Below are 14,517 nucleotides of genomic sequence, written 5' to 3'. Positions count from 1 at the left end.
AGATGGCTCTCTCTCCTCCCCCCCCCTCCCCTCTCTCACTCCTCCCTCCTGTAGACACCATAAATCACATGTCTCTTCGAGGTTGACCTGCTGGTGAACCATCCGCTTTTAAAAAAGTCATTTAAATAGCTAAAGCAGGGGCCACGCACATGCGTTCATGCACTTCTGTGAGGTCAGAAGTTTAATATTTAATACCTTACTACAGTACTTTTGCAGCTACTTAAATAGAAGCAAATAAAAGGTTCAATCTGGCAACAGCAATGACCTGATGAAGGACAAGTGCTCAAAGGCATGTAGTTCATTTTACAACCAAAAAGTAAATTTCCATGCTTGGTTATGGAGATGATGTCTCATCTTTATATTCAGTTTTCATTTTTGATAAGTTTTCCTGTGAGTATTTTGTCATGGCGGACAGGAGAGATTTGGGAAGTTCAGGTGGGTCAGCATCAGGTCGTAGCAGAGAGAGGAGTTGACAAAGGTAGAAAAAACGTGGGTAAAAATCTGAAAAATAGACACCGCAAGAGACACACAGAGAGAAACAAACCTCCAGAGAGAACCGGTGAGGAAAAGAGAAGGAATAGAAAACCAGAGGAGTGAAAAAGCAGACAAAAGTGTCCCGGGGCAAGGCCTGCAGGAAAGTCAACAGTTTTAGAGAAATGAGAATGGGAAAAGCAGCTGTGGGGCTGAAGTCCTCTGCTCCCCCAATGTGCGAGGCCTCTGAGGGCCAACTCTACTAACACTGCATGGTTAATGAGTAAAACCAGAAAATTACACTGTAGTTACTGACAGGCTGTAATTAAATGCTGATTAGAGTGTGATTCTAGCATTCCTTGTGCCACAAGTGCTATACACTGATGACATAAGCTTTAGAAAATCAACAATACCAATGTGAGGGACTGCAAGGTCCTCATTGTGACTGATTCCAACTTACTATGGGACAGATTTTTTAAATAAAGGCTGACAAGAATTGAAATAAAATGTAAGTGTGGAAAAAATAGATATGCATGCATTGCTGGCTGGGATAATTGAATTATTAGACTTTGTAGCCGTAAATCCCACGTAAATAAACACTTATGCAAATGTCAAATGTTTTCCTATTAGATTACAGTTAAACAGGTTTGCTTCCTGCATCCTTGGTGTAAAGCGAATTTTGCATTTATTTTGCAACATTTTCAGCCCTTGATTCAAAATGTCCGCTATCCAAGGAGGATTAAAAAACACTGTTTGTAGCATGAAACTTAAAAGTCCCAACAAAGACTAGAAGAATGGAGGGATAGTTAGGGTCTTTTCGGTTGAGGATAAGCCCACACAAATGGTGCTGGGACAGAGAGAGGACTGATTAATGATTAATCTATCTTGGCCACAACAGAGAAGATGCAAACATGGCCCAGGAGGAGAGCCACTTCAAACTCTGGCAGAGAAAGCAGAAACAAGGCAAATGTGCCATCATTCAGCGTGCTCACTGGACCTCATGCACATTGTATCCTTAAGTGATAGACCAGTGAAAGAGAGAGCTATTTAAGGCCTTACAGAGACCATGCTTAAAGTGAGTGAGCGAGTGGGTGGTGTGTGTGTGTGTGTGTGTGTGTGTGTGTGTGTGTGTGTGTGTGTGTGTGTGCATGTGTGCATGTGTGCGTGTGTGGATGTAAATGTGTGTGGGAAAGATTGAGAAAGAATAAGGCTTATGAGAACACTTAACAAAGGAAGAACTGCCTTTTATGTTTATTCACTTGTTTTTTTTATTTTATTACACTGCACTGAGTTGTTAATTATCAGTTGCTTCCATTGATTGAGAGGTTGTAAATGAGATCATAATTTCAATTAACTTTTCAGATATTGTGATATGAGGAAGGGATGTGGTTTCCTCAGTTACCTATGTTTATATATTTTATAGTCTATATCCACAACGTTCCCCTTCTGGGATTGCTGCGGTGCCGCCTGAAATTCCGCCGGATGTCCGTTACCTTCCGCTTTCTAAATTCCGGTCGATTAATAAAGACTATAGTTAACTGCTCCTCAGATCTCTGCAGGGTAAATCCATAAAGCTAGCTAGACTATCTGTCCAATCTGAGTTTTCTGTTCCACCAAAACAAGATCCTTCCCGAGGCTATTTTGCAGCGGCACTGTGGCTCTGTCTGGCCCTTAGCGCCGCCCATGATGATTGTGATTGTTTTAAAGAAATGCCAATAAACCAGAGCATGTTATTCTCCCATCCTGGAATGCTGTGTGGACTAGCCAGACCCTCCTCCGCAGCGCTGTGGAGGAAGGTCGGGCAAAACGAGACTATATATTTTATGACTAATTTGTACATTTATACAATTAGTTTCAGTTGGAATAAAATAATTCCAAACTATTATGTAATGCTGAGTTACGTTTTAATATCATCATTCTGATCATTACATCACTTGAAATCGTATTGTTCTTACAGTAGATGTGTATCATTGAAGTTGCCTTCTCACCTCATTTCCTAACTCCAGTTGTTGTACAATGTGAGTGTAGCAGGACAAGTCGGGTTTAAGCCAGAGAATATGAATGTACATGAGCGGTCCGGTTCGGGTCGGATCTAATATCTAATAAGTGATAATGACCCAATTTACATGTTGTGATTTGTATAGTCACAGCGTGTACAAAAAAACAACGTAACATGAGACACAGCCATCTTCTAACCGTAAACAAACTGGGAACTATATTCTCAGAAAGGTGAAGCTCTGCTACTTGGGCGGAGTGATTTGCTTTGCAGCAAGCCTTTCTGAGAATATAGTTCCCGGTTTGTTCACGGTCTGTTTACAGTCACAAACTCCACCAGCGGTTAGCAGTTAGTTGGATACAAGCACCCCATTTCTGCAACAGTCCGTGTTAAAAAAGCCCACCTCCACTAGCTAGTCTTACCCGGTGACAGAGCAGCACTGTTGTTCAGCTATGTTTCCACAACAACAAAAACACAGCAGTCTCTGAACTCGTGTTGGGAGTTTCGTTGAAGTTGGATGTAGTCCAGTTTGTTGTCGAAAAAGAGACACTTGCAAGCAGGATTGATGGGACAGGTGTCCGGCAAAGATTCAGCTTTCCAGCGGTGAAATAGCCATTTAAATGGATGAAGTAGCATTTGATTTAATTCACTGTTTAACAAAGCTTGATAAAGTAGAATGGCACAGAACAATAAGGATTGATGGTACATGTCGTTAACAATTTTTAGATACTGGAGTAAAAAACACGGAGTGTACTGGTATTGGAGCGGTACTTGGTATCTGAGTACTCTGAGTTTGGCTATTGGAATCTGTATCAGGAGAAAATTAATGGAAAATGGATAGGTGGACTGCTTTTATCCCTTGTACTTTACAGTCCTGCGGCATTGTTAGGGAGTAAAGAAGAATGAGAGATTTCCAAAAGAAACTGCAGCCAAGTAACTAATAAAATAATCCAGGGTTGTTGTTTCAGTTTTACATTTGGGAGATACATTTGCCTATTTTCCTCAAAGAGTACAATCCTAAACCTAAAGCAGTAAAGGTGAAAGGCTCATACTTCAGTAGGATAATGAAGCCACTGTGGATTATTTCTTGTTACTGCTTCTGTATCTGCCTCTCATCTGACAGCACAGCTGAGGTTATTACTTCTCTAGACAAATACTGAGAACAGATCATGATGTGGCCCTGCCAGGCGAGGATGGCAATTCTGGTGGAGAGGAAGACGAAGACGGCGAGAGGAAGACAAAGGCAGAGTGTGCAACACTGGGGATAGGTGTTTTTTTGTGTGTTTGAATGTGGGGTGCTTGTACATTTGTGTTTATGTGCGGTAGTGGTGGTGGTGGGGGCTTTCATATAACAGATTAAAATCAAAACAGAAAGACATTCAAAATGAAGCCTTGTGGTTTTGATGGACTGTCAAAACTCTTATCGTGTGATTACCCACCTGTCACAGGAATGCTGTCATGGACGTTATACAACACTGATAACATAATAGGATTCCTGTTATGAATTTAGCTGTGCCCTCAAAAAAACAAAACACTTTTCGCTATTATTTAGCTCTCTGTGTGTCTTTAAGTGCCCCTGCCAAACTGAGCTCAGCCCTCAGTGTGCAGCCCAATCAGGACAAACAGCAACTGAACCTCTCACTGCTTACCTGCATGAATCCCAACAAATTGCATTCTATTTATGTTGATTTATTACACCTTTTCATCACTTATTAGATCACCACAGCACTCAAAATATTACTGCAGTCTTTTCGCCCTCTCTCGTCTTCCTCTCCCTCCCTTTCCATCTGTTCTCACCAGTGGCTTTTGATCAAACGGAAGAAAAAGCTGCTAAAACCAATGTACTCGTTCTGTCAGCCCAGCCTGGAAAATGCCAGGCGCCAGCATCTCAACTCTGTCATGTGAGTGTTGCAAGCAACTGCCAGTCATAATTGCATCTCCTTTTTAAAGAGACATTGACAAGAGACAGATGCAAAACAAGCTTATGTAAAATTTGTGCTGTTTCATGGTACTTAAAAAGGAGTAAACTGAACTTCATGATTCATTACAAACTAGAAAACATAGTGTTTTGAATTTTTAGGGGTCCAAGCCCGAGTCTGCAAGAACGGGCAATAGCAAAGCTATGCCGTTCTTACAGCAGGGCTGTAGAACCCTATTGTTTTTCTACTGATTTTTATTATTCTTCTCCGCCTAAAACTCCGACTACAGCCTAAACCGTACATGGTGGGGGGTTGGCATTTTCAGGAATGGTCCAGAACTCCGCAAGGACCTCAGGTGCAACAATTGACCCACTTCCACCACTAGGTGGCACTATTACGCGTTTGGCCCTATAACTCCCACACCATACACCAAATACACGTACATTCAAAAACCATACATCCACGCGTTCCCTGGATCCAACTGAATCACGTGATATAGGCCACGCCCATTTCCACCTAAACTTTTATGCGTGAAAAATCGCGATTTATGAAAAACCTACTTTTTCGAACTCCTCCTAGACCGTGCGACCGATCGGCACGGAATTTGGCAGGTAGCATCTCCAGATGGGCCGGACAAAAAGTTAATAAAAATAATTTTGATAGGATAAAAATTGCAAATATTACGCACAAACAAATTTGTGTAGCTAACCATGAAAACACCATATCTCGGCCAAAATTTGATTGTTGACTTTGACACACATACACCTACCTCCTGGAGAGTGTTCTTGATCTGGCCAACCTTTGTGAAGGGTGTTTTCTTCACCAGGGAAAGTATTCTTCGGTCATCCACCACAGTTGTTTTCCGTGGTCTTCCGGGTCTTTTGGTGTTGCTGAGCTCACCGGTGCGTTCTTTCTTTTTAAAAATGTTCCAAACAGTTGATTTGGCCACACCTAATGTTTTTGCTATCTCTCTGATGGGTTTGTTTAGATTTTTCAGCCTAATGATGGCTTGCTTCACTGATAGTGACAGCTCTTTGGATCTCATATTGAGAGTTGACAGCAACAAATTCCAAATGCAAATAGCACACTTGAAATGAACGCTGGACCTTTTATCTGCTCCTTGTAAATGGGATAATGAGGGAATAACACACACCTGGCCATGGAACAGCTGAGCAGCCAATTGTCCCATTACTTTTGGTCCCTTAAAAAGTGGGAGGCACATATACAAACTGTTGTAATTCCTACACCGTTCACCTGATTTGGATGTAAATACCCTCAAATTAAAGCTGAAAGTCTGCAGTTAAAGCACATCTTGTTCGTTTCATTTCAACTCCATTGTGGTGGTGTATAGAGCCAAAAAGATTAGAATTGTGTCGCTGTCCCAATATTTATGGACCTGACTGTATCATACATGATCCAGCTTCATAATGCTTTAATTTAATTATTGCTTACTGAGATACAGAGCAATGGCAACACGGTGGCCCAATGCTAGCTAAACCCAAACCCCTAAACAAAAGCCATATTTACTGTTCAGTGTGAAAACACTGAATTTTATAATGACATTGACATAGAAAGTGTATTTAATGTGGATTGGTCATGCCATCACGATACCCGATCCGCTTAATAGGGTCAGTATCTGACGAGACATCCCAGTTTATCCCTCACGTTAACTCCATTGGCTTGTTTCCAGCCTGCATCTAGGTAGAGTAGCCTTCTGCTTCTTTTGTCTAGTTTCTTGTTGCCTGGTATTTGAATTTCATGTGGCTAGCCTATCCCCAACCCACAGCCAGCGTCAGCCCACCAAGCCTCTGGCCTTTAGGCAACCCATTCTTAAGTACCAGCAGACAACATTTTTTGAGCTCTCAGCTTGTTATCTTTCAGGCTTCATGTTAACTCATGATCCCTGGGTCCAAGTGTGTTGCTGAGGCCAAGGTTCCCATTGGCCTCAGCAGGTGCTTTCTCTGCTACTCAGCAGGTCAGATCCTCTGCCTTTACCTTGTTCTCTTTACCTATTAAAGTGGCCATGTTATGCTCATTTTCAGGTTCATAATTGTATTTTGAGGTTGCACCAGAATAGGGTTACATGCTTTAATTTTTAAAAAACACCATGTTTTTGTTGCACTGCACATTGCTGCAGCTCCTCTTTTCAGGTCTCTGTTTTAGCTACAGAGTGAGCCCTCACACTGCTGTAACATCTTTGTTGGCAGTCGCACATGCACAGTAGTAAGGATCACATCATCTAGCTAGCTGTTTGTTTCTACAACTTCAGTAGTACAAGGCAGGATTAGCTGGGAGACTTCTTCTAAACGAGGGCACCCTTCCAACTTTGCGTGGAATACCTGCAGAATAGGGACACGTAAGTAGTTCTTTGGTAGATTATGGTGAACTAGTGTGTGTTGTAGCAGTGTTTTGCCATTCAGAACGAGCTAGCATGCTACGGTTAGCCACCTTGTTTCGGCTAGTGACGTAAAAAGCCCTGCCGATTTTGAACAGCTCACCTGGAGACTGAAGGCAGGACACATTCAGAAACCCATATCTCACTCAAAACAGCATGGATGTTTTTTTTTTCCAAGTTTGTATGCGTGTGGAAGCACCAGAGACACAAAATAACACCCCAAATCCCAGAAAAAGTTTTTTTTTTTTTTTTATAATATGGGCACTTTAATGATGTCCTTCCTGCCTGAAACTTCATGTTCACTAATATATTGGGTCCTTATTTCTTCTACCAGTAAGGGGATTTTTCAGTATGAAGTATGTATGAAGTATGTATGATGCATGTATGTGAGTTTAATATATTGTATGAGTATTTTCAGATGAATAATCACGTTATTGTCTAGCTGAAAATATACATTTTAGTTGAGGCTATGGTTTACTCATTACTCATTTATTTACTAACACATAAGTATAAACACATAATGTCACCTTGAATCAGTTGCTTTCACTCCCAGTATTTTTTAAGCCACGGAGCACGTTGCTCTTCATACAGTACTCCTTGTGGTCTGGGTCTTATCACTTAGCAGGCAGGAAATTGGAAGCGACAGAAAGGTGTGTTTGAGTGGTTGCAGGTCATTTTTTATTGATGTCAGGCATGGAGTGAATGAATAGGGAGGCTGACATAGGTCCCTTGTGATCCATTTTTTGTGGTGTCGATTGGAGGAAGAGGTGCACAGCAGATCTATACAGCAATACCTGACAAGTGTGTGCGCATGTGTAGGAAACAGAGCTAAGCCTCTGAGCTCCCATGGGGTCTGAGGGATCAGACAAAGGAAACCAATAGGTACCCAAGGGAATCAGAATAAAGCCCCATTTGAAGCAAACACACACCTGCGCCTCACTGTGCACTGGGTTGTGCAAGGGTGCTGGAGGCAGACTTGTTGTGTCTGGAGTTCTTTTTTTTTTCTAACAGGTACACTGTAACAGACCTCCTTTTCAGGGCCATTGTACTGTGACAACACACAGACACACACACACACACACACACACACACACACACACACACACACACTCTGACTAAATATTGTCTTGAACAACATCATAATCCTCTATTTGAACACTTCAAAATCTTAGCTTGCCATGCTGGCAGCCTATACAAAGTGTGCCCCCTCACATTACAAGATTGTTGTTACGAAGTCTGCAACCAACTAGACTATAATCTACCTGTAGGCTTTAAAGCAGCTATAATCAATATTTTCATATTAACAATGGATTGCATCAGTTGTTGTTTGTGAAGGGGTCGCTCGTAGTGATAAACCCACACAAAATGATTGCCCGACTCTGCATGTCCCCTCAGCTCTACAGAGCTTTATAGCATGTTTCATAGCTTGTTTAGTTGTGCAGCTCACAACCTTACTATCTCACAACTCTCATAGCGTCATTTTTGGCTGTGGCAGGCAGCTGTTTGTGTTAACTAGCTGGTGAACATAGTGGACAATTTGATAAACAATCAGAGATTTTCCTCAGTAGTTGGTAGAGACCGAATAAAACTGTTAAAAGGAGAGTGAATATGGGACTGAGGGTCATTGGATTTATGATTGTGAAAACATGCGCGTTATTTGAAACACTTTTCAAATGACAGCAGTGCCACACTCAGACTCAACATACTCTCTGAGGACCATCTCATATTAGCGTAATGAACACACAAAAGCCAATTGTAGGATTTGAGGACAATACACTCCACATGGTGAACTAGTAAGCCAACCCCTCCTGCTGCAATAAGCCTACATCCCACTGTGGCTTGATTTAGCACACAGATCAAATAGGGGGTTCTCTGTATTAAAATTCATAGATTCAGTTTTTTATTTTTTCTCTCTATGTGCTACACAGATACACTTTAATCAAAATGACACCCATTGCGACACACTGAGAAGAAGAAGAAAAAGTCTGATACTAAAAAGCTGCCTTGTAGTGTGGCAGTAAATCAATGAGTCATGGGTCTGGGAGATTAGACAGCAGGCTCTCTGGTGCTTCAGAAGGGATTATAGAGCATACATTACAGGTCAATGATTAGAAACGAATGATCATGTATGTCTGAGACAAAGTGTTCAGGCCTCTTTACTCTCCTTCATGACCCTTGGTGCTGTTCGAAGTGTCACCTTCCTGACCACAGTCACCCCTCAATGTGATTTACCTCACTCACCAAAACGTATTAGACTGCAAAGTTCAACTGGTGACATTCAATCCTGCAAATCTCCCCTCTCTTCAGCTGCGCAGGGATACCGATATGCATGTTAAAAACTTATGCAAACAACCTCGTATGCACACATGTATGTACACGAGTGCTCGCACACAAACATACCTTATCCAGTTCAATCCCACACCCGGTCTCTTTCAAAATATAAGCAGCTTTCATGCCGCTTCTTATGCAAAATTAGTTAAATGTGCTACCGCTGGCCTATAGCAGCCTATTCTTGGTGGATGCACTTCTCTGTTTTCAGAGACTAGCAGCCAACCATAGGCAGGCAGACAGCTTGGAGACAAAACAATCCACTATTATTAATGAGGACACTTTTCAACTCATTTAGAGAGGTAAATATACCCTCTGAATGCTAAGCCATATGGGCTGCTTCAGAGAACCCAGATCAAAGAGGATTCAGTGATTTAGTTTGACATCAGGACAGCCCTGAAATAACAACGATCAGACAGGGAATAACTACCCACAAATTGTACTTAACTCTGCCTGGTTAACAAATATCCCTATAGTTTCTGCTAAACTATGAGATTGTTTACAAATGGAGCATATGATGGTATTAAGCAAACAAACTAGCACTTAAAATCATCATTTTCAAGTCCTCTATTTTTTATTCATGAAGTAATCGGTTTTGAGGGTCGATGGTAATACTTTAATCATCGTTTGCTGATTAACTGCCGAACTGCTAAGGATGATATGTTTATATTATTCCATGTGGAACCTCGTAAGATACCTGTCTTAAGACAATATTAAAAGAATATTGGCAATGTAATATTGACATTTTGGGACCAGGGTATGCTCGAAACTAAGTACTGTAGTTCAATTGAAGTGTCATCCAACCACAGCCAACAGCAAAAGTGTTTATTGCTGATAATGTCTGTGTGGTAGGCATGGTATGGAGTCTCCTTGCAACCTTACTGTGACTCCAGGAAGTCACTACACTTAGACACCAGAAGAAAATAGAAATAGTTACTCTTACTTATTGTTTTTACATTCTGTTTGTGTACAGATACAATATATTAGTGAGTTTTTCCACCTGCTTCCAGCTAAGCTAACCACGTCCGTACTCAACCCGCAGGCATAAGACTGGTATTGATCTTCTCATCTAACCCGACAAGAGAGCAAATCATTTCCCAAAATGTTGAACTATTCCTAGAGTTTTATTTTCGTTGCACACTTAACATCTTGCTCTTCTTTCTTGGTTTTTGCTCATTAACTTACTGTTGAATTACTCTTAAGTCTCATATGGGCTGGAGTCATACACACACACACACACACACACACACACACATACCTGAACCCACATGATCGCACACACAAACCATCTTCTTACACACACACACACACACACACACACACACACACACACTCACATAATGTACTCTAACCTGTTCTGTTCTGAGCTGACTGTCCAGTGTCTCATGGGACAGTAGCAGCACGCCCCAACATTTGACATTGCATGAGGCACTGACTACACACTTGACTGCATCTGGTATTTCTGTTATACCCAGAGACCTAGTGCCGAGAGTATAGTCTCAAATTCAGGTCTCTTTATTGTCTATTGGATTTCCATGAAACGCACGTTTATCGTAAAAATATGTCTCTCAGTGAAATTGAAAATATAGGCACCACGGGCAAAACAATAAAATAATCTAGCTGAAATACAATAAAAGAGAAAAGGATATTTTGCCCGAAGTCATAAGTTGACATAACTGACTGTTGACAGTAGACCTAAAGTGCCCAAAAAAAAAAGGTGAAAGTTGCAGCAGGGACAAGGTGGTGAATGTCTTCTGTTCAGGACAAGTCACCTCATCTATTCTGAGCATTTGCTTCACCGCACAAGTTAGCAGGAAAAAAGCACAGATCGATTAGGAGTTGTCATATTTGTATGCTCTAAGGCTACCCCATGTCTTGCTGTTTGTCAAGGGCAAGAACACATTTAGCTAGCATGTACCCTAGTTTTCCTCTGCGGAGTGCTTAGAATGATAGCAAATAGCTTGAAGCACAATGCTCTGTGATAATGTGCCTAATGAAAAGAGCCACTATATCATGTTTCAACAGAACACAAAGATATGAAAATCTTTGGTACATTTGCCAATGAACCGCATTCCACTTTTTAATGATTCTATTATATTTTACATGTAGACTTCAGCCCTTAGTTGGCTGAATGAATACATATAAATATAAAAAAAATATAGTTTTGAATTCCTCTTATTGATGTCAGTTCCTACCTGTAGGTACAAAGTGAAACTGAGAACACAGTGCAGCTCCAGGCCATGGTGACATTTTCACAGACGTCTGTAGAAGATTATATTAACAGCCCACATCAACCACATCGACCAGATCCATCTTTAAACCCCTCTAGCCCAAGGCCACATGGCTTCTTAACAATGTGAGGCCTATTACAGTACAGGGATGGTAATAAAACCGTCATGGTTGTTAAATATCTGGGGTAAGAAAGAATAAATGTTGAATAAAAGCTGGTAATGATGATGGTTTTCACTGTTTTTATTATGTGCTCCAATAAGTCCTTGTAAATTGAATCAATTGAATTTGACAGTTGTATACAATTAAGTCAATGAGTATTCCAGTAAAAATGGAAAGATACGCAAAAAAATACTGTGAGGGGAGTCAGATCTGTGTGGGTCTAGGATTAGATGATCAGGTTACAGTGAACTTGGAAGGACAAGATCATAGGCTGTACACTTCTTCTTTTAGTTAAGGCATTTGTTCTACTTGTTTTACTTTTGAAACTACTATGACCTGCTACCATTGTTTGATATACATTTACAGCAAGTCCTCATACTTAAACAACAATATGGGTCATTTTCACTTCCTTCCCAAATAAGTTTTTTAAATTTTTGATTCACTTGCTCCAAGATTTTGAAGAGTGTGCTCTTGCACTTATTTGATTGGCCACTGCAGCGCCTTGTAGAATGACGTCTTGTTTCAGTCGGGCAAAAGTTAAGGTGGGATCTACTTTTTCGCCAAAACTCGCCAGAGGCTAAGTGATATATCACAAGGATAGACACAATCCAAATAAATAGCACTCTTTCTGTTCTCTGTCTCTATCATGATCAAAGAGAACCAAAATTGTCTCATTGCAGGTGATTAGTAATAAATATTTATGCTAACAGCTGGTACCGACACAGAGTCAATCATGATGTCACGGAGGTCAGAGTTCAAACTGGCTGGAGCCAAAGAGACAACCGGAGCCTGGGTCATCATTAGTCACAGCACAGGAAGAACCAATCCACATGAGTCTTTAAAGATGGGGTTATTTGAGGGTAAATTAGTTAAAGGCATGATTGTCAACACAGTGATTTAATGTGATGACAGATCAGTCAGCCACACAATGTCCTTCCTCCAGTGTATGCTGAGAAAAATAAATGATAAAATGTGTTAAGGCTATTCCTTTCTTCATAGAGTTGACTTTTTTTTTTGCCTCATAAAAGTTTCAGGATGTTGCCATAAACAGCTTTTGTAGTCAGGCTCAACTTCCGTGTTGCAATGATTTGTAAGTTATTTTGGGGCATTATGGTTAAAAATACCATCTACTACAGACACTCCTTCACTGTCTGAAGATGTGCCACAGTAAATCCAGTAACCTTTTTTTTTTTTTTTCCCAAGGCGCCACCACGAGCTATGTTTAGAACTTAAGTTGAAGTCACACTGAGGTTGCGACCCCGGACCGGCAGCGGGTCACAGCCTTAGTGACCCGTCTACATTTCCTCCGTATACATGTTATTATTCAGGTATGCAGGGAGGAGACGGGCATCGGGTTACAGTGGACTACCCATTCATCAATGCGACCACAGGATAATAAATATCAGCAGGAGCCATCTATGAACCACAATAGCAGCACAGACCCAAAATCCACAATATGAAAGACACAGAGAGGGAGGAAAAAATAAAGAGTATGACAAAAAGTACAAGGAAATGAGAGAGCGATGTGGTGAAAAAATGACACAGATACCCAGCAGAGAGCCTGTCCTGAGACTTATTGGCACAAATCAGTGCCGTCAGGGTCCTGGCTTAGCCAACCACAAGACCTGCAAGCTAATTTATAGATCGGTTTAGGTTTTCCGTGGCTGCCTGGAACCTCTCGCTCTATTATGAAATCTTTTGGAAAAGGAGCAGTTGTGGCTGGAAAGTTATTAGCCCATTCTTTAATGCCATCTGGGTTGTAACCCTACCGTTTTACAAAGTAGTCATATCGAAAAGGTGTTTTTTATTCTTTCGTCCGTGCCACTTTATATGTTTAAGTGAGAAAATCCATGAATGCATTCTAAACTAAGTGCCAATTTATCTGTAGTGATCTCCTGAAAATGCATTCACAGAAGCAGAAGCAGTTTTTCAGTAATGCTTTGTTTATTCCAGGGCATCTCTGATGCTTCCTCTCCTACATACATTCAGTGCCTCTGAAAAGCTCCCAAGCTGCAGATTTAGTTGCAGGTATTTGAATATTCAGGATCCGAACAATTTAAGTACTTTATGAATAATGCTGGCTGTATACAAAGCACTTTCCTGACTCATTGCCATTTGTCAAACCCCCCGAAACCTCTCTGCTCACTATCCTGGCTGAGTGCCCAAGCTTTAGGATGATTTCAGGGTAAAGACAGAAAGAGAGAGAGAGAGAAAGAAAGGGGATGAGGGATTAATGTCAGGTGAGTTATGAGAAAACAACAAAGATGGATGATGAAGAGGGAAAAAGTTAGAAAAGGCTTAAAAGGCTAGAAAAATTACTCTTAATGACACTTGTACTGTGACAGTAACAGTAGTGTTAGGGTTAGGCAATGGATTTGAAATATAGAATTTCGCAACTGGGCAACAGTGATGCTAAACTTTTTTGGAGAATGATTCTAGTAAGAGCTTGAGATGGGCAATGCCTGTACTCACTACTTCTAATCCTTCCTCTCTACTCAGTAAGCTTCCTCTTTTTTGTTCCATCGCTTGTTAGCCCAAACAATTGCACTAATCTTTCTATCCTGAAACCTCCTTCTCTTCACCCCTCACTGCAGTGACCACAATAAAGCTGAATAAGCTTTGTTTTAGTCAAAATGACCTTTACCAAAATCAGCAGCATCACCACTTTCCAGACAAATATGTCACAATGCCATACTACATACTAACTATATACAGTTTGTACTATATACTAATATTTATAGTATACTGTTATAGAAGAAATCAACACACTGAACTGTTTTACACTTTCACCTGTATCACCATCCGCAACTAGTTTTAACTATTTTCGGCTGTGAGTATCTTCCCCATTTTCTCTGAGCATTGCATTATGGGGGAATAGTGTACATCAAGAGATCAATCAAAATGTGTTGACTGTTTTGAGTTATTACTTTTCAAGTGTGAACTCACTACAGACTCAAAAGCTGCTTAGTATAAGTGTGTAGTATTGTAGTATGCACTTTTACCATTTAAAGTCTATG

This window comes from Sander vitreus, chromosome 14, assembly GCF_031162955.1.
Source record: "Sander vitreus isolate 19-12246 chromosome 14, sanVit1, whole genome shotgun sequence".
NCBI lineage: Eukaryota > Metazoa > Chordata > Actinopteri > Perciformes > Percidae > Sander > Sander vitreus.
This window is presented reverse-complemented; position numbering follows the sequence as displayed.